Source organism: Tachyglossus aculeatus, chromosome 16 (assembly GCF_015852505.1).
Source record: "Tachyglossus aculeatus isolate mTacAcu1 chromosome 16, mTacAcu1.pri, whole genome shotgun sequence".
NCBI lineage: Eukaryota > Metazoa > Chordata > Mammalia > Monotremata > Tachyglossidae > Tachyglossus > Tachyglossus aculeatus.
The window spans coordinates 35,502,705-35,529,945 of record NC_052081.1 but is presented as its reverse complement, the minus strand read 5'-3'; the positions used below and the strand labels follow the sequence as shown (position 1 = coordinate 35,529,945).

Genomic DNA, 27,241 nt, shown 5'->3' with positions numbered 1-27,241 from the left:
CGTCTTTCATCTTGCTGACCTTTTTGGGCTGTCGTCTTTACTTTCTCTTTCACAATATGCATGTCATTCATAAATATATATATTTAAAAACAGGCAATATGAGCGACTTGCAATGGGATGCTCCACTCTCTACTAGCAAAATCCAATCAAGCATTCTCATCCCATCTCCTGCACCATCGTTTACCCCAAAGAAGATTATTGCATTATCACCAGAGTGAAGGTAGTTAGGTGACCTGATGTCTGCAATAGACAGGAGACAGTCAGGCATCTCAGAGCTCTGCCCCATCACCAGAAAGGGCTCTGGTGGGAGCCCTCAAATCCTGCTTTAACGTGATGTGTTGGGGCAGAACTTCTCTCAGGTGTAGCAATGGTGGCTGCTGCTATAGCTGAAACAGAGGCAACATGATCTAGGGGGAAAAGCGTGGGTACTGGAGTCAGAAGACCTAGGTTCTAATCCTGACTCCGCTGCTTGTCTACTGTGTAACCTTTGGGCAAATCACTTCACTTCTCTGTGACTCAGTTATCGCATCTGTGATGTGGGGATTAAGACAGTGAGCCCCATGTGGGACATGGACTGTGTCCAATGTGATTAGCTTGTATCTATCCCAACACTTAGTACAGCTCCTGGCTAATAATAATAATAATAATGGCATTTATTAAGCACTTACTATGTGCAAAGAACTGTTCTAAGCGCTGGGGTAGATACAAGGTGATCAGGTTGTCCAAAGGAAGGGCTCACAGTGTTAATCCCCATTTTACAGATGAGGGAACTGAGGCCCAGAAAAGTGAAGTGACTTGCTCAAAGTCACACAGCTGACAATTGGTGGAGCCGGGATTTGAACCCATGACCTCTGACTCCAAAGCCCGGGATCTTGCCACTGAGCCACGCTGCTTCTCTAAGCACATTGTAAGTGCTTAACAAATGCACACCCCGCCCCACCGTCCCCGCCAAAAAAGTGGCCTTTCTGAGGCATAGATGGAAGTTTCCAGTTCAGCCAGAAATGCTTCATCCAGCCATCCTGCAAACCCAGCTACGTTTTGCAACGGCCAGTTGAGGCACGTCCAGGTGGCCGGGAGGTCACGGTTGTCCTGGACACCATCGCCACCCAGGCTGTGCTGGAATGAAACCTACTGCTCTGTTCCAGGTAGCAGCAGTTTTGTCCCACTAAGGTGGACCGGGCAGAAATTAATATTTGTTTTGCGAGTGTATGTGTCTGTGTTGCCCTTACATCATTTCCTCTCTGTTGTTCTCTTCTGTTCTATCCACACCTACCTTCTCCCCACACCCACCATCTAACTTTCTATTCATCTCTGGGTCTCTCTTTTTCTCTATACTAATAATCAATTAGTATTTGTTGAATGTCACGGGGCAGAGCACTGTAATAAGTGCTTGGGAGAGTACAATATTCATTCATTCAGTCAGTCACATTTGTTGAGCACTTACTGTGTGCAGAGCACTGTATGAAGCGCTTGGAAAGTACAATTCTGCAACAGAGAGAGGCAATCCCTGCCCACAACGGGTTCATTCATTCATTCCATCATATTTATTGAGCGCTTACTGTGTGCAGAGCACTGTATTAAGCGCTTGGGAAGTACAAGTTGGCAAAATATAGAGACAGTCCCTACCCAACAGCATGCTCACAGTCTAGAAGGGGGAGACAGACAACAAAACATATTAACAAAATAAAATAAATAGAATAAGTATGTACAAATAAAATAGAGAAATAACTACATACAAACACAGTCTAGAAGGGGAGAGATGGCCATGAAAGCAAGTAAACAGGCATCAATAGCATCAATATAAATAAATAATAATAACAACAATGATAGCATTTGTTAAGCGCTTACTATGTGCCAAGCACTGTTCTAAGCATTGGGGAGATACAAGGTGATCAGGTTGTCCCACGTGGGGCTCACAGTCTTAATCCTCATTTTACAGATGAGGTAACTGAGGCCCAGAGAAGTTAAGTGACTTGACCAAAGTCACACAGCTGACAAGTGGCGAAGCCGGAATTTGAACCCATGACCTCTGACTCCTAAGCCTGTGCTCTTTCCACTGAGCCACGCTGCTTCTCCACAAATAGACACAGACAAATAGAGTTATAGATATATATACACACACACACACACACACACACACATCAGAACAAGTAAACAGGCACAATTAACAGCTTCAGTCCCTGCCTTCAAAGAGTTTATAATCTATCTGGGAAGAGAGGGGCTAAAGTAAATTACAGAGATGAAATAATATTACAGAATATAAGACAAGTACATAAATGCTACCAGGTTGTGTGGGCATTTTGAAAATTTAAGAATATTTAAGTGTGAGATTGCTGACAGGGAGTTGGGAAATAAAAGGTGCCTATCCTGTCTTATCCCCCGGACCACTTTCAGCTCCCCAGAATCTGCTCCATCTTGGGGTACAAAAAATGAACAGAGTTTCAGCAGAACCATGGAGGAGAAACTTCACCCAGCACTGGAGTCTTACAAAATCTTAAAAGATCTTTTAGAAGTTTTGAAACAAGGAGAATGAAAGGCAATCTTGGGGGCAGAGAATTTAGGCCCATCTTTTTTTCTCTCTCTTTTTGAAAACAGGAGGAGATAAAGTAATATACTTCCAACTTTGCCACTTCCAGCTCCAGCCCCGGCTTCCTATAGGTATTCTTATCTGCCACGCTGCCTGAGAACAGGAAGTGTTATCTCTTCTGCCCCACAGGATGCTTGACTCTTCACTCACATTTGCCAGTTCATTTTTTAAATCAGGATAATAAAAAGGTCATTTCATTTTTGATAAATCATGCCGGCTAATATGGGGCTGAAATCTAGACAAATGTACATTTTCTTTTCTTGGAGTTTTGGTGCTTTCTGCCAGAGTAAAGAGCAGGCAAGCCTTTGGAAACTGCTGTGCGCTCTTGACTTCACTGTTTCTGATCCAAACCACACACCAAAAGCCAAACTGGTGATTTTTTTTAAGCCCATAAAGGAACCAAAGACTTCAATGCATTAAAGGCCTCTTGTAAATATAATTCAAGACAAGTTTATAGCCAGGTCTCAGATTTTTTTTGTTCTGCTTGTCTTCTAAGAAATAACTGAAGACTAATAACCAAACACTCAAGCTGATGCAAATAAACATAATAGGGAAGGTTAAACAGAGAGCATAGAACAGATCTGGAGAGCTAACAATCTGCAAAAGCAGTTTAAAAAAACCTTAGAGATGTTTGTACAGCATATAGGGATTTTTAAAAACACCCTATAAACATGAACTTAAGAAAGGTCTCTTTCTTGCGGCTTTCTGTTTGCAGATAGTGTTCTGTTTGCAAGCACCCCTGTTTGCAGATTGTGTGGCTACAAGGACAATGACACATGGGAACACATTGTCAGTGATGGACGCTGCCCAATCATCAAAATTTCCAAGACTTGAAACAGCGACCTGTCACAGTATTCCCACTGAAAATCAAGACTAGCCAGCTACCTCTCCTCTATACAATAACTGCGGTATTTGTTAAAAACGTACTATGTGTCAAGCACTCTAAGTGCTGGGTAGATACAAACAAATCAGAAAGGACATGGCCCCTGTCCCATATGGAGCTTACAATCTAAGTAGGAGGGGGACAAAGTAATGAATCCCCTGTTTAGAGATAAACTGAGGCCCAGAGAAGGTAAGTGATTTTGCAACGTCACACAGCATGCAAGTGGCAGAGCTGGGATTAGAACCCAGGACCTCTGGCTCTCAAGCCTGTATTCTTTCCACTAGGCTAGTCTGCTAGAGAGGTGTGGTCAACTTTGGCTTTACTAAAAGCGTTCATACTACACATCTATTTTTTCTTCTTCCCTCGCCTGTTCTGTCTACTGTCTCTCCCTCTTTTCTTTCTCTAACCTTTCTTTTTCACTCTTCCTCCTGTCCCTCCAACCTCTACTTCCTCACATTTCTCACCTCTTTTCTCCACCCTACCTGATTTGCCCTCTCCTTCCTATCCATCAGCAGCTCCTATTTCAAAAATGTATTCTGGGGAAGGAAGAAGGAAGTGACTAGCAGCTTCATTCATTCGATCATATTTATTGAACGCTTACTGCGAGCAGACCACTGTGCTAAGCACTTGGAAAGTACAATACAGCAACAAATAGAGACAATCCCTACCCAACAATGGACTGGGTGATGTACCCAGGGGTGATTTCTAACCCGCTTGTCTATCAGTTTGCCTCCCCTTCCTTCATTACCCCTCTCATCCTCTTTATAAATTTTTCAAGGCTTGTTTTTCAATGCTGTTATTCAGGGAGAGAAAAGGGATATACTATAGGAGAAGAGAATGAGAGGATTAGCAGGGTCACCTGCATACCCTGGGCTCATCAGACAGAGGATGAAAGGAGGAGAATAATGGGACAAATTTTTCAGACTCAGTAGTGGAATACTTGCAAGTTCTCAAAGTCGTGTTTTTTGGCATCAGAACCAAAGGTAGCCTTCAGATGTACCTGCGACGCTAACAGACTAGATATAGCTGAATCTTATTCTCCTATCAGTAACTGAGTTAACTGATGAATGATCTGTTGAAGTGCCAGGTGTTTAACATTTTGATGTTTGATTTTAAACAACCTGTAACACACGCATTATGGTGCAGCTGCTGAGATAATATCCAGTATGGGAAAACAGAAACCCAGAGAGCATGACCTGAACTTCAAAAAATCCTGAAGTGAACAACAAGATACTATTACAGATGGAGGGTATGTGGTTTGTGGGATTAATAGAAGAATGGTTCTGTTGGATGAATTGAGAGGACGCTTCAGAAAGGACATCCTGACCTAAAAGACTTTTAGACAGTTGAAACAGGCTCTCACTAGAATCGCCCACAATAAAAGTGAAACGTTGTCCTGGGGTTGTTTAGGTTCATTCCAGACTAGACCTCCGAGGTGCCTTCCACCCTTCTGTTTTACCAAACACGATGCTTGTTCTACTGGGATTTACTAAGACAGACAGAAACCCAAACAACAGAATATGATATCTCTCTTCCTTTAAAAGAACAGATTTGACATTTCTAACAGACAGTCCGTGTGCCTCTCAGTTTGACATATCCTCCAGTAACTGGGTCTAGATCGGAGCTTATAAAAGAGGCACATGCACACACACACCATTCCACTTAGTTGTCTCTGACACAAGCCTGTCTGTCTCTTTCACATTACACTGGCAACCCACCCACTTGTTCTGTGGAATGCAACCTGGCATTTAACATAGTCATCACCTAAGATGGGAAAATCAGAATTTTGCCTCTGCCTGCCTCTGTGGGCACAGGCAGTCTGGGTTGGCTCCAGCAGACTTGGGTTGATGCAGGACATTGCCTAACAACAGGTCTTCCTTCCTGGGCTTCATGCAATAGAGACAAGGGAAAAGGACATGGCCTCAGCTTGTGAGCCAGTTGGAGAGGAGGTGAGGCTACAGCTGCTGCTCCCGTGTACTCAGAACTCAGGACAGAGGACATCAGAAATCTCATGCCAACCCCACAAAAGGAGAGAGGTCCTACTTGGGGACATCCGTGGTCAGAAATGAGAACCCACAAATTTCTCCCTTTAAAAAACAAAACTAAAAAGAAAACCAAACATCAGCCTCTGAAAAATAAAAGCTTGGACTTTTCCTATGTGGTCCTCCAGAGAGCCAGGAACTCCTGAGTTCAGTCCCTGGCTTTGATATGAAGTAACAACGGTCCACGGAGCCTCAGCGTCACAATCTATAAAATGGACAATTGAGCTGGTTACGGTAAGACTGTGCAGCTCAAGAGAACTGAGAGTGTTTAGTTTCTATTTTAATCACCTAAATACTCTACAGAGAAATGGTCAATGTACTTGTAAAATGGTAGGCTTCATTTATCACTAAAATATAATTTATGCATAAAGATCTTTAGAGTATTCCTTCAAAACAGATCAGGGCTTTTCTCCTTTTCTCCATGGAATCATACCATATGCCAAGGGTGAAGGAAGCAAGCTCTCTGTACCCACACTCTTTCATCCAGGTTATCTGCCCCTGTGATCTACAGTGAGCTCACTGAACCACTGAACAGGGTAACATAATGGCTGTTTTTGGCTTCACAGCTTTCCTTGAGTAACCAGAAACCTTCTTGGGGACCAAAGTATTTTTGATGAGGGATTTCTTTCCTTCTTCTATCTGTTTTCATTATTTATTAGGTTGGGTTTTTGTTTTTTCTTCGCATGCTGAAAGAACAGATGTGCAAGTCCGTTTCAGAAATTCCCATTTCCCCCACCCTCTCCTCCTCTAAGAAAAATGAACTGCTTCCTTAGAGGAACATACACTCCCTTTTTGGCCCTACACTAAACTTCACGAATGAGTTGGGGACAGACTTGACTGTTTGACCCCATAGGGCACAGATGAGATGAAAATGCAACCCTCTCTCTCCCCCAGAGGGACTGGGTGTTGGGGGCCAAGGAAAAATGAATCCTTACATCGAGCGCTTGGATTTTTCCCTAGCAGTTTCACAGGAATTATCTCTTTACTTTCTTTTCCCTGTGAGGCAAAGAGGAGCAAATTTTTTTTACCCCCATTAAACAGATGAAGAGACTGAGGCCCAAAAAGGTTAAGAAAAACTTCCCCAAGGCTTCGCAGCAATTCCAAATCTTGTAGCCAGGCCTCCAGAGTCTCAGCCTCAGATAGTTCCCATTCATTCACGTTGTAACTTTTCCACCCAAAGGCCATTGATAAAACTCTCGTGCCAGCCCTCTTCCCAGCCCAAATGAGGCATCTTTTTCTTTCCCTCCTTATCCCGGGTGTGGAGTTCTTGGCCAAGCCAAGCGTGGGGAGTTGGGTTTTTAATGGGCAGGCTACTGAACTCATGCTTGCTCCCAGGTCAGGAGGTTGTGGGAGCTAACTTGTTCCTAATGGACCCCTAATTAAAGGAAAAAAAGGAAAGGAAAGAGCATGGGCCTGTGTGATGCTCGGCAAGTCAATTAACTTCTCTGTGCCTCAATTTCCTCATCTGTTAAATGGGAATTCAATACCTATTCTCCCTCCCCCTTAGACTGTGAATGTCTGGGACAGGGATTATGTCCAACCGATCATCTTGTTTCTATTCCAGCACTTAGTCCAGTGCCTGGCACGTAGTAAGCGCTAACAAATACCATTATCTAATCAATACAAGGGAATTAGAAATGTGCGCTCGAATCAGTATTGCAGACTGGACTGAGCGCTGGGGATTCAATTCTGATCCAACCATTAGCCATCTGAAGGAATTACTAGCATAGGTGTCCGGAGGCTGTGGAGTAGACTGTGAGCCCGCTGTTGGGTAGGGACCATCTCTATATGTTGCCAACTTGTACTTCCCAAGCGCTTAGTACAGTGCTCTGCACACAGTAAGTGCTCAATAAATACGATTGGATGAATTGAATGAGTAGGTGAGCAGCCCATTGATCCACCACCCAGGACACCATTGCTCAGGCTGTCACGTTACAGCATGGCCTAGTGCATAGCTGCACAGGCCTGGCAGTCAGAAGGATCTGGGTTCTAATCCTGACTCCGCCATTTGTCTGCTGTGTGACCTTAGGCAAATCACTTCACTTCTCTGTGATGTTACCTCATCTGTAAAATAGGGATTAAGACCGTGAGCCCCATATAGGGATGGGACTGTATCCAACCAGATTTGCTTGTATCTACCCCAGTGCTTAGTACAGTGCCTGGCACATAGTAAGTGCTTAACAAGTACCACATTATGAGTTCCTTCCTTTCTTTCAAACCTCTCCATACAAGCAGGGAACCAAGATCCATATGTCACAGGAACACAGAATAAATGAGTGAGCCAACAAATTGTCAGCTTTTTTCTTCCTCTGGAGTGATTTCCAGACTCCTCAGGGGGTCTGAAGCCATAAGCAGTGGATCTTAGAGGCCCAGATGGGCTCCGGGACAACCCTGGACCTGAGATCATCTGTCCAGGTCTCCCAAGAACCACAAAGAAAGCCCCCCTGAAGAACAACTTGGCCCGGCCCCCAGAAGCTCTAGACAATGATGATGAGCAGGACCAATCTGGACTCCCCAAGGATGGTCCGGTTCTGATGCAATGGAAAAGATTCAAGCAGAACTCAGTCTTTTGTCCCTTCACTGGGAAAGAAATTACAGCTGAACATCATTTCACCAGTCATTTTCCGGTTCCCAGCAAGGCAATACAATGTGGAGGAGGAGGAGATGGGTCAAAGGAAGCCTTAACTCAAACCAGAAAGCATAAAGGGAGAGAGATTTTTACCAAAAAAACTCCCAACTGGGAAAAAACCCCACAGCTCTGGAAGGAGAGGAAGTCAGTGCCAATATATAGTATATCCTCTCAAATGATGCGAATTAAGCTTGCCCACAGCCTGAGAATACCAGCATTTCATCCTGAACTAGTGTCAGCTCAACTAGATTTTCTAACCTGAATATTAATCAACTCACCCCCAGGAAGCCAAAGTGCTACAGTTTATTTCTCCCTACTGCGGGCACTGATGTTTCACCATTTTCCTTCCTCTCTTCCCTCTCGCCCAGCACTCTTTAGTCCTGACCTGACACACACATCTGGAGACATGAGCACAGCTTGGGGTTATGACCTTGGAAACCTAATCCTGCCTTACACCCCAAAGTTTGGAGTCCCAGCAGGACTGCTCACTAATCTCCATCCTTCTCTGTTCCATCAGATCTTTGTGACTCAAAAATAAAGACATTTGATGCAAACACACAAGCTGTGGGGAGTGAGGAGGAGAAGGGGGAAGAGGAAGGGAAGGAATTTCAGATGGCTATGAATAATAATAATGATCATTATTACTGTGGTATTTGTTAAGCATTTACTCTGTGTCAGATACAAGATAATCAGGTCTGATGCAGTCCCTGTCCCCCAGGGGTTCACAGCCTAAGTAGGAGGGAGAACAGGGAATGAATAGACAATTTTGCAGATGAGGAAACTGGGGTCAAGGGTAGGCAAATGACTTGTCCAAGGTGATACAGCAGGCAAGTGACACAGCCACTTAGGTCTTCTGATTCCCAGGCCGGTGTTCTTTCTACATCCACCTTGCTCAAAACAATCTTCATTCAGGTACAAGCCTTTATTTGAATGTTGGCCCCCGGTGTCCCCAACAAGGCTTCAGTCTGGTGGAGCATCAGAGAAGTAGCAAGGCCCAGTGGGAGTCAGAGGACCTGGGTTCTCATCCAAGCTCTGCCACTTGTCTGTTTTATGACCTTGGGCAAGTCACAGCTTCTCTGTGCCTCATTTCCTCATCTGTAAAATGGGGATTAAATCCTACTCCCTCCTATCTAGACTGTGAGCCCCATGTAGGACAGGGACTGGGTCCGACCTAAGAAGCTTGTGTCCATTCCAACGCTTAGAACAGTGCTTGGTATATAGGAACCACTTAGTAAATACCATAATAGACTGTGAGCCCACTGTTGGGTAGGGACTGTCTCTATATGTTGCCAATTTGTACTTCCCAAGCGCTTAGTACGGTGCTCTGCATACAGTAAGCGCTCAATAAATACGATTGATGATGATGATGTTGATAACAGAAAACAAACAAAAAAATCCTTTGTCCCAAAGCTCCATGGGCAAACCTAAACTTAGCCCAATTACCCTGAGCAGCAAGTGCCACGCAGACCTGAATTACACTTTGGGAGGATCTGGAACTCTGAATATTTAGTACATCCCATTAGCTTGACAGAGAATTTCAGATTTTTCCAATCTCATCTGTTTTCCAACACCATTACTAGTCCAGTGACCTCATGGCAGGAGGACTCAAAGTCTGGACAGGCTGATGGAGGGTGGACAGGGGAGGACACTGTGCCCAGAATACTTAGGCAGCCACTACCACCTGAGTTATTCAGGAGAGCTACACAATGGCGCAATCTCACAGGAAGCAATACAGTACCTTGCACCAACAGAACTTATCTCTAACTTCTCCCACAGTTTGACACAAAGTACTTGTATTAAGCCAGGTCGGCAGGAGGACTGGGTGACATTTTTTTTCCACCTTTCAGGTCTGTCTCACTTTTAGCAGAGTCCCTACATGCCCACTTTCTAAAAGAGCAAATGTCTCATCTCTACGCTCCTTCACAGCATAGAAAGACAATCTGTGTATTCTTACAGATAGTCATCCACACAGAACATTTAAGAATTTATAAAAGCAGCAAAACCTCCTGGAAAAAGCAAAGGCCTGAGTCAAAGGACCTGGGTTCTAATTCCTGCGCTGCCAACTGCTTGCTGTTGACCTTGGCAAGTCAACTTCTCTATGCCGCAGTTTCCTGAACTGTAAAATGGGAATTATATACCTATTCACTCTCCTAGACCGTGAACCTCACTTTGGGCTGGGACTGAGTCCAACTTTATTACCTTGTATCTATCCCAGGGCTTGATCCATAGTGAGCGCTTAAATACCACAGTGTAATAATAGGCCCGGTAGAAAATAGGCTGGTGGTCACACAGGAGAGGTGGCGGAGCCAGACAGTAATAGTGGCCAACACAGTCTAGTGGAAAACATATGAGTTGGGAATCAGGTGGCCTGAGTTCTAGTCCTGGCTCTGCTATTGGCCTGCTAGATGACCCTGGGTTATTGCATCACTTAACCTCTCTGTGCTTCAATTTCCCTCACCTGTAAACATGGGGTTATAATTTCCTGCCCCTCCCTAATGTTCAGGGATGCTGGGAGGATAAATGAGATAAGTGATGGAAAAATACTCAGGAAAAATCAAAAGCATTAGATCAGAGGTGGCCAAACGGCTAGTCACAACCTCATGCAGCAGGTCTTCACAGCTTTGCAGTTCATCATCACCATTTACTATTTATTATTCTGCCACCGATAATGCATCCATCTTGGGTTGGAGTGCCACTGCTCCAGCCCTTTGAGTGTTGATGGCGGGGGCAGTGTCCCTGCCCACATGGGCCCAGGACTGAGAGGGAATGGACATCCATACCTTGGGTGGGAAAGGACACTCACACCTAAGCCTTGGCTCCTGACTCTACACAAGTCCCCTGAGAAATGCCTCATCTCCACCTCTTTCACACGCTCTTCTCGTTAGAGGAATGGCTCTCAAGTTCATGGATCGGTTCAAGCCGATCAGGGGGTGTGGACAGCTGAGAGAGGGGACTTGATTAAAGTTTACCAAACCTTGAAATGCGTTGGCAGAGTTGACAGGGAATTGTTGTTCCCCAAATCTCTCCGCATCAGGAAGAGGGGACAACTATTGAAACTGGAAGTTGATAAGCTCAAAACAAAAGGAAACAGCTCTTCACACAGTGTGTGGTAGCATATGGATTTCATCATCACAGGAAGCTGTGAAGTTTGAAAGCATCAGTAAGTTCTGGGGGGGTTTGGTTATATTCATGACAATAGGTCTGGGAATGTGAGATGAACCATTCCTAATCTTTAGGATGGCTGTCAAGGAAGGCAATCATTCTGCGGCCATTATCAGAAATAAGGCACTGGGTTGAATGACCATTCATTTTTCCCTTAATAGCATTTTTTGATTTCTCATGATCTTAAGTTTTTGTGAGTCTAAAGTATGCAAATTGAGATTTTTATTGCAGGCTGAATTCCCTTCTACCCCCCCCACCATCAAATTAGCCGTTAAATACAGGCTGCACAGGAAAGGAGTGGCTAAAAGAAAGAGAGGGAGAGAGGAGGAGTGTGGCCTAGTGGAAAGAGCCTGGGCCTCAGAGTCAGAGGACATGGGTTCTAACCCCAGTTCTGCCACTTGCCCGCTGGGTGACCCTGGGCAAGTCACTTAACTTCTTGGTGCCTCAGTTACCTCATCGGTAAAACAGGGACTAAATCCTCCTCCTTCTCATTTAGACAGAGAGCCCCATGTGGAATAGAGACTGTGTCCAACCTGATTATCTTGTTTTTAACCCACTGTTAGTACAGTGTCTGACAAATAGTAAGCACTTTACAAATAAGTTGGGAAAAAAAAAAATTTGCACACAGGCCCAATCTTCTCTAGCCCTTGCTCAGGCAGACTGAGTGGTGCCTCAGTAGCTTGAGGCTATACGTCTCCACAAGGCTTGGATTTCGAGGTCCTCCGAGCCCAGAAGATTCCAATCCCAAAGCTGCCCCTTGCTGTGGCCTGCAGAGCCGAATCTCCACTGGGACCCTGGCCCAGGATCAAGCCAGTTACTGGTCAGCCTGCAAGTGAAGCCCCCTGTACACTTTCATTCATTCATTCATTCATTCAATCGTATTTATTGAGCGCTTACTTTGTGCAGAGCACTGTACTAAGCACTTGGGAAGTACAAGTTGGCAACATATAGAGACGGTCACTACCCAACTGCAGGCTCACAGTCTAGAAGGGGGAGACAGACAACAAAACAAAACATATTAACAAAATAAAATAAATAGAATATGTACAAGTAAAATAGAGTAATAAATACGTACAAACATATATATATATATATATATATATATATATATATATATATATACACACAGGTGCTCTGGGGAGGGGAAGGAGGTAAGGCAGGGGGGATGGAGAGGGGGAGGAGGGGGAGAGGAAGGAGAGGAAGGTGACCTCTTCCCAGCTGCCCCAGTTCTACTCCAGGGATCCCCGAACTTGGCCCAAATCCTGATCCATCAGGACTTTTAAGATCCTTACTTAGACTGTGAGTCCCATTTGGGGCAGGGTGGATTAGCCTGTATCTACTCCAGGTTCTAATCCTGACTCTGCCACTTAATAATGATGGCATTTACTAAGCGCTTACTATGTGCCTTCAAGCACTGTTCTAAGCTGGGGAGGTTACAAGGTGATCAGGTTGTCCCATGGGGGGGCTTCACAGTCTTAATCCCTATTTTACAGATGAGGGAACTGAGGCACAGAGAAGTTAAGTGACTTGCCCAAAGTCACATAGCTGACAATTGGTGGAGCCAGGATTTGAACCCATGACCTCTGACTCCATAGCCTGGGCTCTTTCCACTGAGCCGCACTGCTTCTGCAGCTGCCACTTGTCAGCTCTGTGACTTTGGACAAGTCACACAACTTCTCTGTGCCTCAGTTACCTCATCTGTAAAATGGGGATTAAGACTGTGAGCCCCATGTGGGACAACCAGATGACCTTGTGACGTCCCCCAGCTCTTGGCACATAGTAAGCGCTTAACAAGTGCAATCATTATTATTATTATTATTATTACTCCAGCGCTGGTAAGACCCAGAGGTAGAGGGAGGGAAAGAGGAATAGAGAAACAAGAAGTCTTTTTGAAATGCACAGATTGGATTTCTTACCACTGGAAAGTCTGAGACTTCCTGAGAAGTACTCAGAGGAACTGAGTAACGCTCGTCAGCCAGTGGTCAGACTTTCTGGACTTGGGACTCACCCCCTCTCTGGGGGCATTTATGCAGCCAGGGGATTTTGAGGACAGACTATTTTTAGACCACCTCCCTTATTTTCATTGAAAACTTTCAAAGCCTGGATTTTTTTTTTCCATGCTGATCCAGGAGAAGCAAGGCAAAGGGCGAAGGGCAAGGGTAAGGCCCAGCCTATGTGTGGCCCTTTCATTGGCAGGCCTCTGGAGTGATAAAGCTGAAAAAGAAAAGTGCTTTCTAGATCACAAGCCACAAGTTGGCAGAGGTGGACTTATCTCCTCACTTCTCACTACACACACCAAAGACCCAAGGACCAAGAAACACTCCTCCCAGCTAGTGGTACAAGGACCCTTAGTTACTTAGGCAGGGACCAAAACAAGGGGAGAGGGAAGGACAGGAAAGAGAAGGAAAGGGGAGTTAGGCAGAGGAAAGAGTGGGGAAAAGGGCAACAAGATGAAGAGTAGCAAAAATGCGCTTCCTCCACTGCTTCAGCCTAGAAACACAGTTTACGTGGTGTCATCACACCCAGGGCCACCCACTCCCTCACTCGGCACCTTTGAACTCAGGACTTGTAGGGCGGCTAAATCACCCTCCTCTTCCATCCACCGGTCTCTTACATGGGGAAAGGAGGCGTTTTCTGACACAGGCCCATCTCTCCTTCACTGACTTTTTTCTTCTTTTTTTTGGAAGATTTTCCTCCCCATAAAGTACCTTGAAGAATCTGGGAGGCAAGACGTACCTAGAATTTTCAGGACTGTTTCTCAATCAGAGCATCTGGTCATCTTTCTCTAAGGCCAACCATGAGAAGCTGGGCAGTAGAAAGCATGCAGTACAGTCCTGTTCAGAAGCACCAATAAGTAACTGGGTTTCACCCAACAGTCTGGCCATATTTTTATTATTTGGGAATAAACAATTGATCATTGCGTAATTTTATAAGGTTTCTACTGAGCCCAGACACCAAACATTATTCACATAGAGGTGAATCGGTTTTCCTGATGTGGAAGAAATCATGACACATTTTGCAAAAAAAACCCCAAAATTACAAGTTCGGATCCAGATGAAGTTGCAACTCAGAATAATATGCGAGAAAAACAAAGAACAGCATCTGAGGGACCCCAGGGATGCTCATTTTCCACTCTGCTCACGTAAACTCTGAGGAGAGATGAGATCTGTTGCTTAGCAACCATGAGAGGGAGGAGTTCAGTGTGACTTTTCCCTAGGTAGGAGAAGGGGGTGAGTCCTGGCAAGCCACATTTCTAGGTGCAAACATGGCTTCTGGGAGACAAAGGCAGGAGGAAGAACTGACATTTGGAATTCACAGTCGCATTCGGGGGATTGCTGAAAAAAGAGCAGACAACAACACTACAGTTCTCAGTTGCCATTTCTGTTGTGGACAGGATATCCATTTATATATATAACTAGGATTCCTTCCCCCCTCAGGAGACAGAGCTATTTAGATAAGTGACTGAATCCACATGTGTGCATCAGGGTCCTTCAGTCATCTGACTCACTCCTCAGTCCAGAACACTGGCACGTTTGATAAGTCAACGCCTAATCGAAAGAAGCCATAAAAATATTGAGAGGGTGGGGGGTGGCGGGGGTTGGGATCCTCAACATCCAAAACATATGTAAATTTACATGTGTTGAGCCAGGCACACATAACGTAAGTCCGTCCTAACCTACAGTGCATCTTCGGGGAAACTTTGGCCCTCCCACACCTCTTCCACTCCTTCTCCTAGACTGCAAACTCCCTGAGTGGGGAACACATCCACCAAATTTACTGTAAGCTCACTGTGGGCAGGAAATATGCCTACCAACTCTGTCTTATTGTATTCTTGCAAAGTGCTTAATACAGTACTCTACACACAATAAGTGCTCAGTAAACACGATTGATTGATTTTAGTGTACTCTCCCAAATGCTTAAAACATGCTCTGCACACAGTAACAGCTCGATAAATACGATTGATTGCTTCAGAATCATTGTGCTTTTTCACCAGATCCCTGCGAACACAGGCTCTGCTTCTGAGTCACCCAACTCGAAATCGAGAGTTGAGGCAGAGAGAGGCTGAGGGATTAAAATAAAAATACCGGGAATAAAAGCACCCAGTTCCATATCCATACCAGATAAGGTGCAGAACAATCGACAACCAAAAGAATGACCACCAAAAAGAATGATGGTGCTCATTTGTCTGTCTGATCCAACAGGCACAAACCATTCCAGACTTAATATCTGCAAGAATCTCCAATGGGACAAAACAAAAAAAATCTTCCTCAGTCTTTTTTGATGGGGGTGCTGTTGTCCTTTTGGCTTGCTCCTTTAACCTTGTCCTCAACTGATAAGAACATACTGCTCATAAGTATTTACTCAGGTTCCCTCCATAGGCCGGAAGATAATTACTACATTCCCTGTCCATCCTTGGATTCTTTTCTGGTCTATGCGGTTTCGCATATATCCCCTACGATCTCGCCCAAAGAGCTCTTCTTTATCCCATTCAATAGTTTACTATATTCCAAACCGAAGAGCTCAACTCTAAGACCATGCAGAGCATCACTTTGGACTCAACCAGTCAGAGGTCTGGAACCCAGAAGGATGAATCTGTTATCACAGAATGTCGGAGACTGTATTTTTTTTTCCAACAGAAGATGCCTCAGTTAATATTTGTTAGGGAAAGACTGTGAGCCCGTTGTTGGGTAGGGACTATATCTATTGCCGAATTGTACTTTCCAAGCGCTTAGGAGAGTGCTCTGCACACAGTAAGCGCTCAATAAATACGATTGAATGAATGAATAAATGAAAGGCTGAGAGACAACTCGGCCCTACTGGGAAAGAGGGGTTTGTGGATCAACACATCAAGTGCTTGCAGGGCGAAATTCAGTCCTTCCCCACCTTCCAAGCCTTAAGGACTCATTCCAGTGAGTGGAGGCTTTGGGAGAAGAGAAAATGTGCAGACCTACCTGGGGGAAGCTGGCATTGTGTTAAATAGCAGGAGAAGCATCAGTCTGGCACTAAGCAAGCCAATGGCACAGGCGGCTGAAATGACTGGCAGCGCACTGGAAATAGATGGAATCGACAGTGTGTCCTTGGAGACAGAGAGATCTTGAAACTCCCAGATGAATGTCATCCACTGTTCTATCATCTACGCCCTCACTTTCTCAGCACACAGAAGAGAGACTTGAAAATACTGCCCAAAGGCTGTATACAGACTGTCCGGATGGCAATGCACCAGGTATCTTGCTGGGCGAAGGCTGTTAAGGACATGACAGGGAATCCTTTATATGCACTAAGGGCTTCAATTATTTCTCAATAGAGGTAGAGCAGAAAAACAAAAACACAGAAGTCAACCCCCTAGGCTAGGGATACTGAAGAAGTGTGTGCATATGTGTGTGTGAGAGGAGAGAGAGATGGGGGCGGTGGGGCGATAGAATATATTATTCATATCTATTAGAGACATGAAACTATGTTAACCGGGCTAAATGACGGATAGAAAAAGACCCTTTAGAATGGATCTATGGTTTCTGTATGAAGGTTTCTATTCATAAGGAATCCCCAAACCACACCAGGCTCAGTTCTAAGTGTTTAGAAAATTCAGGAGTTGGTTCCTGGAGTTTTTGTCCAGGCAATGAAGGCGTACTCATATGATTGCTTCTACTTAACTCACCTTGAAAAATGGTGAAGGAAAGGAAAGGAAAGCAAAAGGAGGGTGGAGGCAAATTTGAAACTCCATTCCCTTTCGTATCTGACAGACCACCACTCTCCCCACATTCAAAGACTCTGTCCAACATGGTTATCTTGTATCTCCCCCAGCGCTTAGAGCAGTGCCTGGAACATAGTAAACACTAAACAGATACCACAAAAGAATACCATTGATTGAATTGGAGGGGATGTAAACTATTATAGCGATAAATAGGTCAAGACCTGTAGTTCTTACGCATATATCAATTAATGTATGTCTTCAATTATTCATCAAATGCCCATACCACATTCTGCACCCAGTAAGTACTCAGCTACCACTGATTAATTCATTTATTATTTTTCTCCAAATACTCTGGATGTTACCAGTTGGATGATGGTATTTGTTAAGCGTTTACTTTGTATCAAGTACTGTCCTAAGCACTGGGGTAGATAGAAGCTAATCAGGTTGGACACAGCCTCTGTCCCATATGGGGCTCACAGTCTTAATCCCCATTTTGCGGATGAGGTAACTAAGGCCCAGAGAAGTGAAGTGACTTGCCCAAGGCCACACAGCAGACAAGTGGTGAAGCCAAGATTAGAACCCAGGTCCTCTGACTCCAAGCACCTCGCTCTTTCCACTAAGCCATGCCACTTCTTTTCTGGCTCCCTCTCCTGTGCCCCTTCTTTCCATCTCTGCCTGTCTCCCTTCATTGGTTTCTTGAAGAGAGGGAATGTGACTTCTGTTTTTACCACACTGCCTAATTCAGTGCTCTCTACACAGCAAGCCCTCAGTAAACACTATTGCATGATTCACCAAGCATTTTCCAGATTGCTCTCTTTTCCCAGAGTTCTTTAGAATTCAGAGTGCTTGTTCCCGCTCCATTGACGAAGTGTACAAACACTGAAGAAACTAAAACATAACTACAAAAGATGCTCATCCCTGGAGCAAGCAAGAACTAATTGTCCCTTGCTCAGTTTGTCTGTCAAAGCAGAAAAATGGCAGCAACCATAGACATGGCTTTCCAAAAAGGGCTCATTTCAGGAATTTTCATGGGAAAACGGGATTTTTCAGTAGTTTCCTTTTTTCAAAGACAATCCTTTACAAGACAGTGTCTAACCACCAGTTCAGCCCAGTTATTGCCAATGAGGCCTGACAGGCCTAGAGTTAAAAGTCTAGGAAGTCAGGGGATGTCACATTGTTAAAAGGTAAACATTTATTCAGGCAGGTCTGGCTTCCCCGCCACAGTCCCCTCCAGCCCTCCTTCCTTTCTTTGAGCCTCGGATCAGCTGTTTTTGTAATTAATTGTTCAGGAAACGAGCTCCCTGCTGGCTAGCAGCTTAACACCCTGACGGCACCTTGAACCTCTTTGGCCCTAACACGTCTCCCAGGGAAAAGCTTCGTTTGGGGGACAGGAATCTGAAATAGAATCAGCCCTAAACTCTGTGGATTCGGTGTCTTTAAATTCAGACACTCTGGTGGGCAAGCACTTTCACACGGAAATGGAGATCCTGGAAGACTGAGTTAACAGCCACATATCTGGTCTTTAGGTTGAAAGACAGCTCTCCCTAAGAATGTTTAAGCAAACAGACAATCAATCAATCAATCGTATTTATTGAGCGCTTACTGTGTGCAGAGCACTGTACTAAGGGCTTGGGAAGTACAAGTTGGCAACATATAGAGGCGGACCCTGCCCAACAGTGGGCTCACAGTTTAGAAAGGGGAGACAGAGAACAAAACCAAGCATATTAACAAAATAAAATAAATAGAATAGATATGTCCAAGTAAAATAGAGTAATAAATATGTACAAACATATATACAGACAAGTACCCAGACCCACAGAGCCCTGACAGTTTACTGGGTGGGTCTTTGGAGATGTCCAATTGGATTAAGTGTAACACTAAGGCTTTCAAGCGTGGCTCAGTGGAAAGAGCCCGGGTTTTGGAGTCAGAGGACATGGGTTCAAATCCCGGCTCCACCAATTGTCAGTTGTGTGACTTTGGGCAAGTCACTTCACTTCTCTGGGCCTCAGTTACCTCATCTGTGAAATGGGGATGAAGACTGTGAGCTCCCCCGTGGGACAACCTGATCACCTTGTAACCTCCCCCAGTGCTTAGAACAGTGCTTTGCACATAGTAAGCGCTTAATAAATGCCTTAAAAATCCCATTTTTCTTTTTTAATAATAATATTAATGATAAAAATAATAGCTTTTTTGCCAAGCACTGCACTAAGTACTGATGTAGATAGAATGCAATCTCTTTTCTTTTTCACCCCTTGGTATTCCATCATCTTTTCAAACATTTATCCATACATTGGGTTAATAATGACCTCTAGACTATAAGCTCTTGGGACAACAGGATGCACCCAGTAAGCCCTCAGTAAATACCAGTGATTGCTTGATTATGTTAAACACAGAAGGAGGAGATCATTCTGGATACATTTGTCTTTTATAGTTGAAAAATATGTCACTGTCAGTGAAGTTCACCAATGGATGCGCATGTGTTCAAAAAGGCCAGTGTGTGCCTGGGCAGACCCATCCCACTGGGCACACACAAAGGCAGCTCAACAAAAGGCAATTTGTGGCAACTCCCAGATTATTTCCCTTTGCTCTAACTCCAACTCCCATATGTGGCCTTTCGATCAAGGACCCAGTGAGCACGGCCGAGGCCATCAATCTGAATCCCAGTGATTTTCTGATGCTCGGACCCGGAATCCGCCAGCTCTCGAAATGCCCAACTGCATCTGTGCCCTCCACGGTCCAAAAGGCGAACATCCGAGAGAGGGCCCCAGGCCCATCGTTGCCAGCTGACTTTGCAGAATGTACCACTTCAGATTACAGGCTTGGAGAGTTTATTTTTAAAAACATAATTATAGCAAGAGACGGGCCACAGTAAGGCGGCCTGGGGAAAAGGATATTCCAAGGGCTGCTCAGACTGCTTTTCAACTCTATAATCTTGTCTGCCTCAAGAATCAAAATCGGAGCCCTTTCCCTGCTACCAAGGTCAGAGGGATGTCCAAGGGCCTCCCAGCCACAGACGGCCTACCCAGCTTGAGGAGATTTGATCGCCCTCCCCTCCACCTTTCAGGCTGCAGTCACTTCAAACTCAGAAAGTCATTAAGAGGTCCCTGCTTCACTTTAAAGTTTCACTGACCTTCTCCGCTGTTTGTTTTCCCCTAAAGCCCACCTGTCAGCCAGAAAAACCAGCAGTCACGGGACCCAAATGGCCCAGCAAAAATAGCATAAAGCAGATCTTGTGTACACTCTGCACAAGGGCTATTTAAAGACTCTCCTTAACCGGCTTTAGTTTTCCCTTGAACAACAGTGGAATCTAATCCTGAGTGCAATCTGAAGAGGAAGCTTAATGAAAGTGTGTTTATTCTTCCCGAGTCTCCCACAGAGCTGCTCTAATACCCATTCAGTCAGTCAAGCATATTTATTGAGTGCTTACTGTGTGCAGAGTACTGTACTAAGCACTTGGGAGAGTACACTATAAAAATAAACAGACATTTCCTGGCCACAATGAGCTTACAGTCTGGGGTGGGGGGGATAGACGTGAATATAAATCAATAAATTACAGATATGTACATAAGTGCTGTGGGGCTGGGAGGAGGGATGAATAAAGGGAGCAAGTTGGAGTGATACAGAAGGAAGGAGGAGAAGAGGAAAGGAGGGCTTACTCATGGAAGGCCTCCTGGAGGAGATGTGCCTTCAATAAGGCTTTAAACAAGAGGAAAATAAGTGTCTGTCAGATAAGAGGAGGGAGGGCATTCCAGGCCAGAGGCAGGACATAGGCCTGAGGTTGGCAGTGAGATTAATGAGATAGAGGTACAGTGAGAAAGTTAGCACTATAAGAGCAAAGTGTGCAGACTGCGTTGCAGTAGGAGAGTAGCTAGGTGAGGTTGGAGGGGCAAGGAGATGGAGTGATGATGATGGCATTTGTTAAGCACTTACTATGTGCGAAGCACTGTTCTAAGCGCTGGGGGGATACAATGTGATCAGGTTGTCCCACGTGGGGCTCACAGTCTTAATCTCCATTTTACAGATGAGGCAACTGAGGCTCAGAGAAGTTAAGTGACTTGCCCAAGGTCACACAGGAGACATGTGGCGGAGCCAGGATTAGAACCCATGACCTTCTGACTCCCAAGCCCGGGCTCTTTCCACCGAGTCACGCGGCTTGAAGAAAATGTGAAATTCTAAAGATGTAGGATCTGAGAGCTAGAAATTTACCCCACTTTATTTCTGGGCCTTTCACTTCTTCTGAAGGAAGAAGTCCCCTCTATCCTTCACACAAAGTTTACACCTACCTATTAGGGGCAGTCTGAGCCCCTTTAATCTGCTCTCCGATTATGCAGAGATCCCTGGAATTCAGAAAACAGAGAGAGCCCACAATTGCTCCTGCAATTACAAACTGGATGGTGTGGAAATGATTTTGGCAGGTTGCCCACTAAGCAGCCCAAAGCTCTCCCATGGCCCTTAAGGGAGAAACTTTTCATGTTTTTGGCCATACCATCCCAGTCCCAAATACTTCACTCCCAGAAGAAGCTATTTGTTTTTTGCATCAGTGATTCCTCTACCATTTCACTACGTAATGGCCATTTCCTCAGTGAGCTTTGTTTCACCTTTGAACTAAGGAGAGACAGGAAATCCACTCTGGCCCCGATATAGCAGGACAGGAGATGAATTTTCCAAAGTAGTCCTTTGCACTGAGGCAGAACGTTTCATATAAACAGTGGGTACGAAATACCGAAAACCCCGTGTTCTTTCAAGAGGCCACTGAAAAATGCCTCCCCAAAATAAGCCACAAGCTCTGCAGACTTTGGAGTAATAATAATAATATAATAATGACATTTATTAAGCACGTACTATTTGCAAAGCACTGTTCTACGCACTGGGGAGGTTACAAGGTGATCAGGTTGTCCCACAGAGGGCTCACAGTCTTAATTCCCATTTTACAGATGAGGTAACTGAGGCCCAGAGAAGTGAAGTGACTTGCCCAAAGTCACACAGCTGACAATTGGCAGAACGAGGATTTGAACCCATGACCTCTGACTCCAAAGCCCGGGCTCTTTCCACTGAGCCACGTTGCTTCTCTAGCAGTGGTACCTAGGAGATGTGGGTGACTGGCTGGAAATATTTGGATCACCCATTTTCCCTAAGTTTTTATGAGGAGAGGGACACCAAACAAAGGAGCTGATGTCTCATAAACCTCCTCTGCTCCTTTCAGCTGATCTGCAGAACATCCACCCCTTGCAGTTAAAATCTATCATGGACCTGAATAAAAATATGAAGACATGCAAATTACCTATTTTTTTGTTTTAATATTTGTTAAGCACTTACTATGTGTCAAACACTGCTCTAAGTGCCGGGGTAGATAGAGATGAGTCAGTTTGGACACAGTCCCTGTCCCACATGGGGCTCACAATCTAAGTAGGAGGGAGAACTGGTATTTAATCCCCATTTTACAGTTGAGGAAACTGAGGCACAGACAAGGTACTTGCTCAAAGTCGCAAAGCAGGCAAGTGGTGGAGGTGGGATTAGAATTTAGGTCCTCTGATTCCCAGGCCGCTGCTCTTTCCATTAGGCCATGCTGCTTCCCTAATAAATTAAGAGGATCATCTAGAACCTAGTTATAATAATTGTGTGTCAAATAGTAAGCGCTTAACAAATACCATCATCATCATTATCATCAGTCCCTAAGAGCATGTTTTGGGTGTCAGGACATTCACAAAAGAGGTAGTGGTCTTTCAGGAAGAGTGCATGTCTGGGAACTGAGGGGATAGATTCAAGTTCTCCCTGTCCTCCCTTCTATTCCTGTTCTTCCTCCTACTTAGACTATAAGCCCTATGTGGAACAGGACTGTGTCCAACCTGATAATGCCCCAGAACTCACAGCAGTGCTTAACGCACTGTAAGGGCTTAAATACAACAATAATAATAGTAATAATAATAACAATAATAATTTGAGCTCCAGTTCTGTCATCAGCCTGTTCTGTGACCTTGGGCAAATTACTTCAACTGAGCTTCACCTTCCTCATCTATAATGTGGATAATAATACCTGCCTCTCCCTACCTCACAGGGTTTTTACAACCTATAATGAGATCATCGCTGTAAAAGTGACTTGGAAAAGGAAAAATGCCACACAATTCAACTTATTATTGTTGTGATGCCTTCAGTTGCTAATATGTCTTCCCTTGGAGATATGTGACTCTTCTAAATCCCATAGCCCAAGAAGCAGCATTTGGTTTTCTGTTTCCAAAGAGCACTCTTCCACTGGGCCATTACTAAAACCATGGTCCAACTGATCTGTATTATATGATGTAAAAGAGAACTGGGGATGTGGAAGACTCTGGGTTTTTCTCCCACTATCCATTAGGTGATTCATTCATTCAATCACATTTATTGAGCGCTTACTGTGTGCAGAGCACTGTACTAAGTGCTTGGGAAGTACAAATCGGCAACATACAGAGACAGAACAACAAAGGATTTTTTTTTATATTGATGACACATCCCTGATAGAACACCACCTTATTGCTGCCCACCTTCCTCTGGGCAACTTTTAGCCCTGTAGTGCTTACCAGCAATGGGGGATGGAAGAAAGGGAGAGAGAGTGAAGGAGGGGGGCAGAGAGAAAGGGAGAAGGGAGGCGGGGAGGGATAGAGATGAATGATTCAGGCAGGAGAATCTAGACTGTGAGCCCGCTGTTTGGTAGGGACCGTCTCTATATGTTGCCAACTTGCACTTCCCAAGCGCTTAGTACAGTGCTCTGCACACAGTAAGCGCTCAATAAATATGATTGAATGAGAGTCTGCCTCTCCTGGCTGCATCATCAGACAGAATAACAACCTACTACTGTCTTGGAAACACTCAACGCCCCAACTGCTTAGGGGAATAGATTAATTCCTAGCAAATGTGTCATGCCTCACTCCCTCACCTGGAAGCAGCTGCCTCTTTCTTCATCCACACCCACCCCAGAGTACCAAGTCTTTATATGATCAGGACACTACTGTAGGGGATTTGAATATTAAACTGCCCTCATCATGGGTTGCTTTCCTTCCCATAGTCAGAAAGAGACATATACACATAGAAAGAGGGACCTGTGTACTGTCTCCCAGCACTTAGTAAAGTGCCCTGGCCACAGTAAGTACTTAATAAGTACTATTACTTGAGATAGAAAGAGAGCATGGTCCAAGAGCAAAATAAAGTTATTCCCTCTCTCTAATTTCAGGGAGTGAAAGCCAGGGCTAGTGCTGGCTGCAAAATACCAGGCTGGCTACAATCTGAGAGGTCGGGTTTTTTCAAGGGGCTTGAAATTGTTCAACATTGAGCTGAATCGCTCCCCGGCACTGCTTATTCCCCGGCTTTGCTTTAATCCTGATAAGACTGAAAGATGATAACCTCAGAGACCTTTAATGAGGATGGAGGAAGGGAGGGGAAAAGGAGTCATAAGCCAGCATCAGGAAACACTGATCCCAAATCCCAGTGCAGTCCAGGGGCCTTCTACAAGGTATCATCTCTAACATTACACAGGCAACTGGCTCCAATAAGATTGCTAATGGTTCAGTCACTTCCCCTAAATTCTGTAACAACTGACAAGAAATTCATCCAATAGCACAGTGATTTTCCATCTTTTTTTCTTTTAGAGGGTGTGTTTGGGTGGAGGGGCGGTGAGATGTATATACCTATATATATGTTTGTACGTATTTATTAGTCTATTTATTTTACTTGTACATATCTATTCTATTTATTTTATTTTGTTAGTATGTTTTGTTTTGTTCTCTGTCTCCCCCTTCTAGACTGTGAGCCCACTGTTGGGTAGGGACCATCTCTATATGTTGCCAACTTGTACTTCCCAAGTGCTTAGTACAGTGCTCTGCACACAGTAAGCGCTCAATAAATACGATTGAATGATTGATTGATTGAGAGTGAGAGACAGAGAGAAATTACCATTCAGATGGTCCTTGGCCTTCCATCCAATACATTTTTATTTCGATGTTTGTCTCCCCTAGAGAGTAAACTCCTGTGACCAGGGAACACATCACTGTCTTATTCTTCCTAATCACCTAGTATAGTGCACTATTCAGTAATTAATCAATGGGTATTTACCGAACACTCACTGTCAGCAGAGCACTGTACTAAGTGCTTGGGATAGTACCGTACAACAGAGTCGCTAGATATGGGACAGTCCACAATGAGTTTACAGTCTACAACTGCTACTACTCACACAACAACATTTAAAGAAGGCTCTGGCTAATATGCAGAATGGAATATTAAAGTTGGTCTTTCAGAAAACGGTAGACAATCCCTTATGAAAAAGCTATTTAAAGCAACTCAGATTCCCCTGCTCCTCCCTTAGTACAGCAAATACTAAAGGACTGAGCTGAGTCCCTTCTTGGGTTCTTTGGAGAACCGCCTGTGGTTCTTAGTTCATTACATGTAGCATCCCACACTTGGAAATGGCTGGAAAGTGAAGGGATTTATACACATTTTTCTGGTTGTTTGTGAGGGGAGGAGAGGGGGGAGAAACAGGGTAGAGGGGAGGTATTTCTGTCCCGGATAATTACAGAAACTCAAAAGTCAGACTCAGAACTCAGAGCACCCCCAGAAGTATACGAGCACTCTTGCAGGGCAAGAGGGTGAGAAAGGAAATTTGAGAGGATGGGAAAAATGATGGTGGCTGGTCCCCAGAGTGTCATGTGAGGAACCAGAGAAGTCTGCAGGAAAAGGCAGTTAGATTCTCAAATTGGGGCCAGCAAGCTGAACGAAAGAAGGACAACTCTCCTCTGGGGAACGAGATGGGAGAGTCGAGTATCGGGGTTTAAATAAGGTTAGTGGCGGTTTTAATATACCATGCAAGTTTTGACTAATTCCTTGCAATGGGCTTCAGCGAGAAAGGGAAGAAAGTAGCCACTTATTTGAAAAATTGCTCCCATCAGCTGGACCCTGAACTCCCAGCCAAAACCTCGTAATGAGGGGATATAAAACTGGCCAAGAATATGCATTTCGACTGCTGACTTTGGAGTATGTTTGTCTCAAAGGCCATCCTTCCTTTTTCCCCTGTGAACCTGGTTGGAAATCCTAAGTGAAAGTACAGGAAGGATATCCGAAATTGTTCCACACTGGGGCAACCTCTGCTTGGTGAATAGATCCTAACACCAAACTTGGCTCAACACATGCTATGGAGGGCAGGCGTGGATTCAAGTTTCTCCAGATGTCTTGGCATCGGACGCAAAGCTGAGAAGAGATGTCAGAGCCTAGAGGAGATTTCTTCTCTGCTCGATTCCTCGGCAAGCCACTCCAATCTCCCACGACCTTTGGACTCCAGGGTCTAACTCCTTCCTGCTGTGATCTGAACCCACAATGACATTAAAGGCAAATGATGTTTTAATGGCTTGGTGAATCACCAATTCAGCCAATGCTTTGAAGCATCAGGCTTCAGATGGAAGAAGACCAGTAGCTGGAGCCCGCAGTACAAACTCCTAGAAATTTGGGTGGTTGTGACTGCAATACAAACTCTTAGGAAATTGGGACTCCAAATTTTTTGGTCTTGGTTTCTGCTTTTTCAATGGTGCTTGTTAAGCACTTTCTATGTGCCAGCCACCTTACTAAGCACTGGGATGGATACAAGTTAATCAGGTTAGACACAGTCCATGACCCACATGGGGCTCACAGTCTTAATCCCCATTTCACAGATGAGGTAACTGAGGCCCAGAAAAGTGAAGTGACTTGCCCATTGACGCACAGCAGACAAGTGGCCAAGCCTGGATTAGAACCCAGGCCTTCTGACTTCCAGGATCGTGCTCTATCCACTAGGCCACTCTGCTTTTTTATGGTATTTATAAGCACTTGCTACCTATCAAGTTCTGTTCTAAGCACTGAAGTAGGTACAGGTCAATTAGGACAAAAACAGTCTCTGTCCTGCATGGGGCTCACAGTCTAAATAGGACAGAGAACAGGAATGAATCCCCATTTTAGAGTTGCTGAAAATGAGGCACAGAGAAAGCCAAGTGACTTGCCCAAGGTCACACAGCAAGCAATTGACAGAACTGGGATTAGAACCCAGGTGCTCTGACTCGAAGGCCTGTACCCCTCCTATTAGTAGGCCATGCTGCTTCTCTGGTTTGAACAGTGAGGCGCCCCAAACTCATTTCGTTATTGTTCTTCCTACTTTATACAAATTAATAATAATTATGATCATCATCGATATCTACTGAGCGCTTACGGTGTGCAAAGTAATGTACTAAGAGCTTGGGAGAGTACGATACAACAG

The 27,241-nt window shown here is 44.6% G+C and overlaps 1 protein-coding gene across 3 annotated transcripts in view; it reads right to left on the bottom strand.

The window, feature by feature from the left end:
- Nucleotides 1-27,241, bottom strand: part of SH3PXD2A (SH3 and PX domains 2A) — a 296,411-nt gene that overhangs the window by 173,011 nt on the left and 96,159 nt on the right. The gene's annotated exons all lie outside the window — the stretch shown is intronic.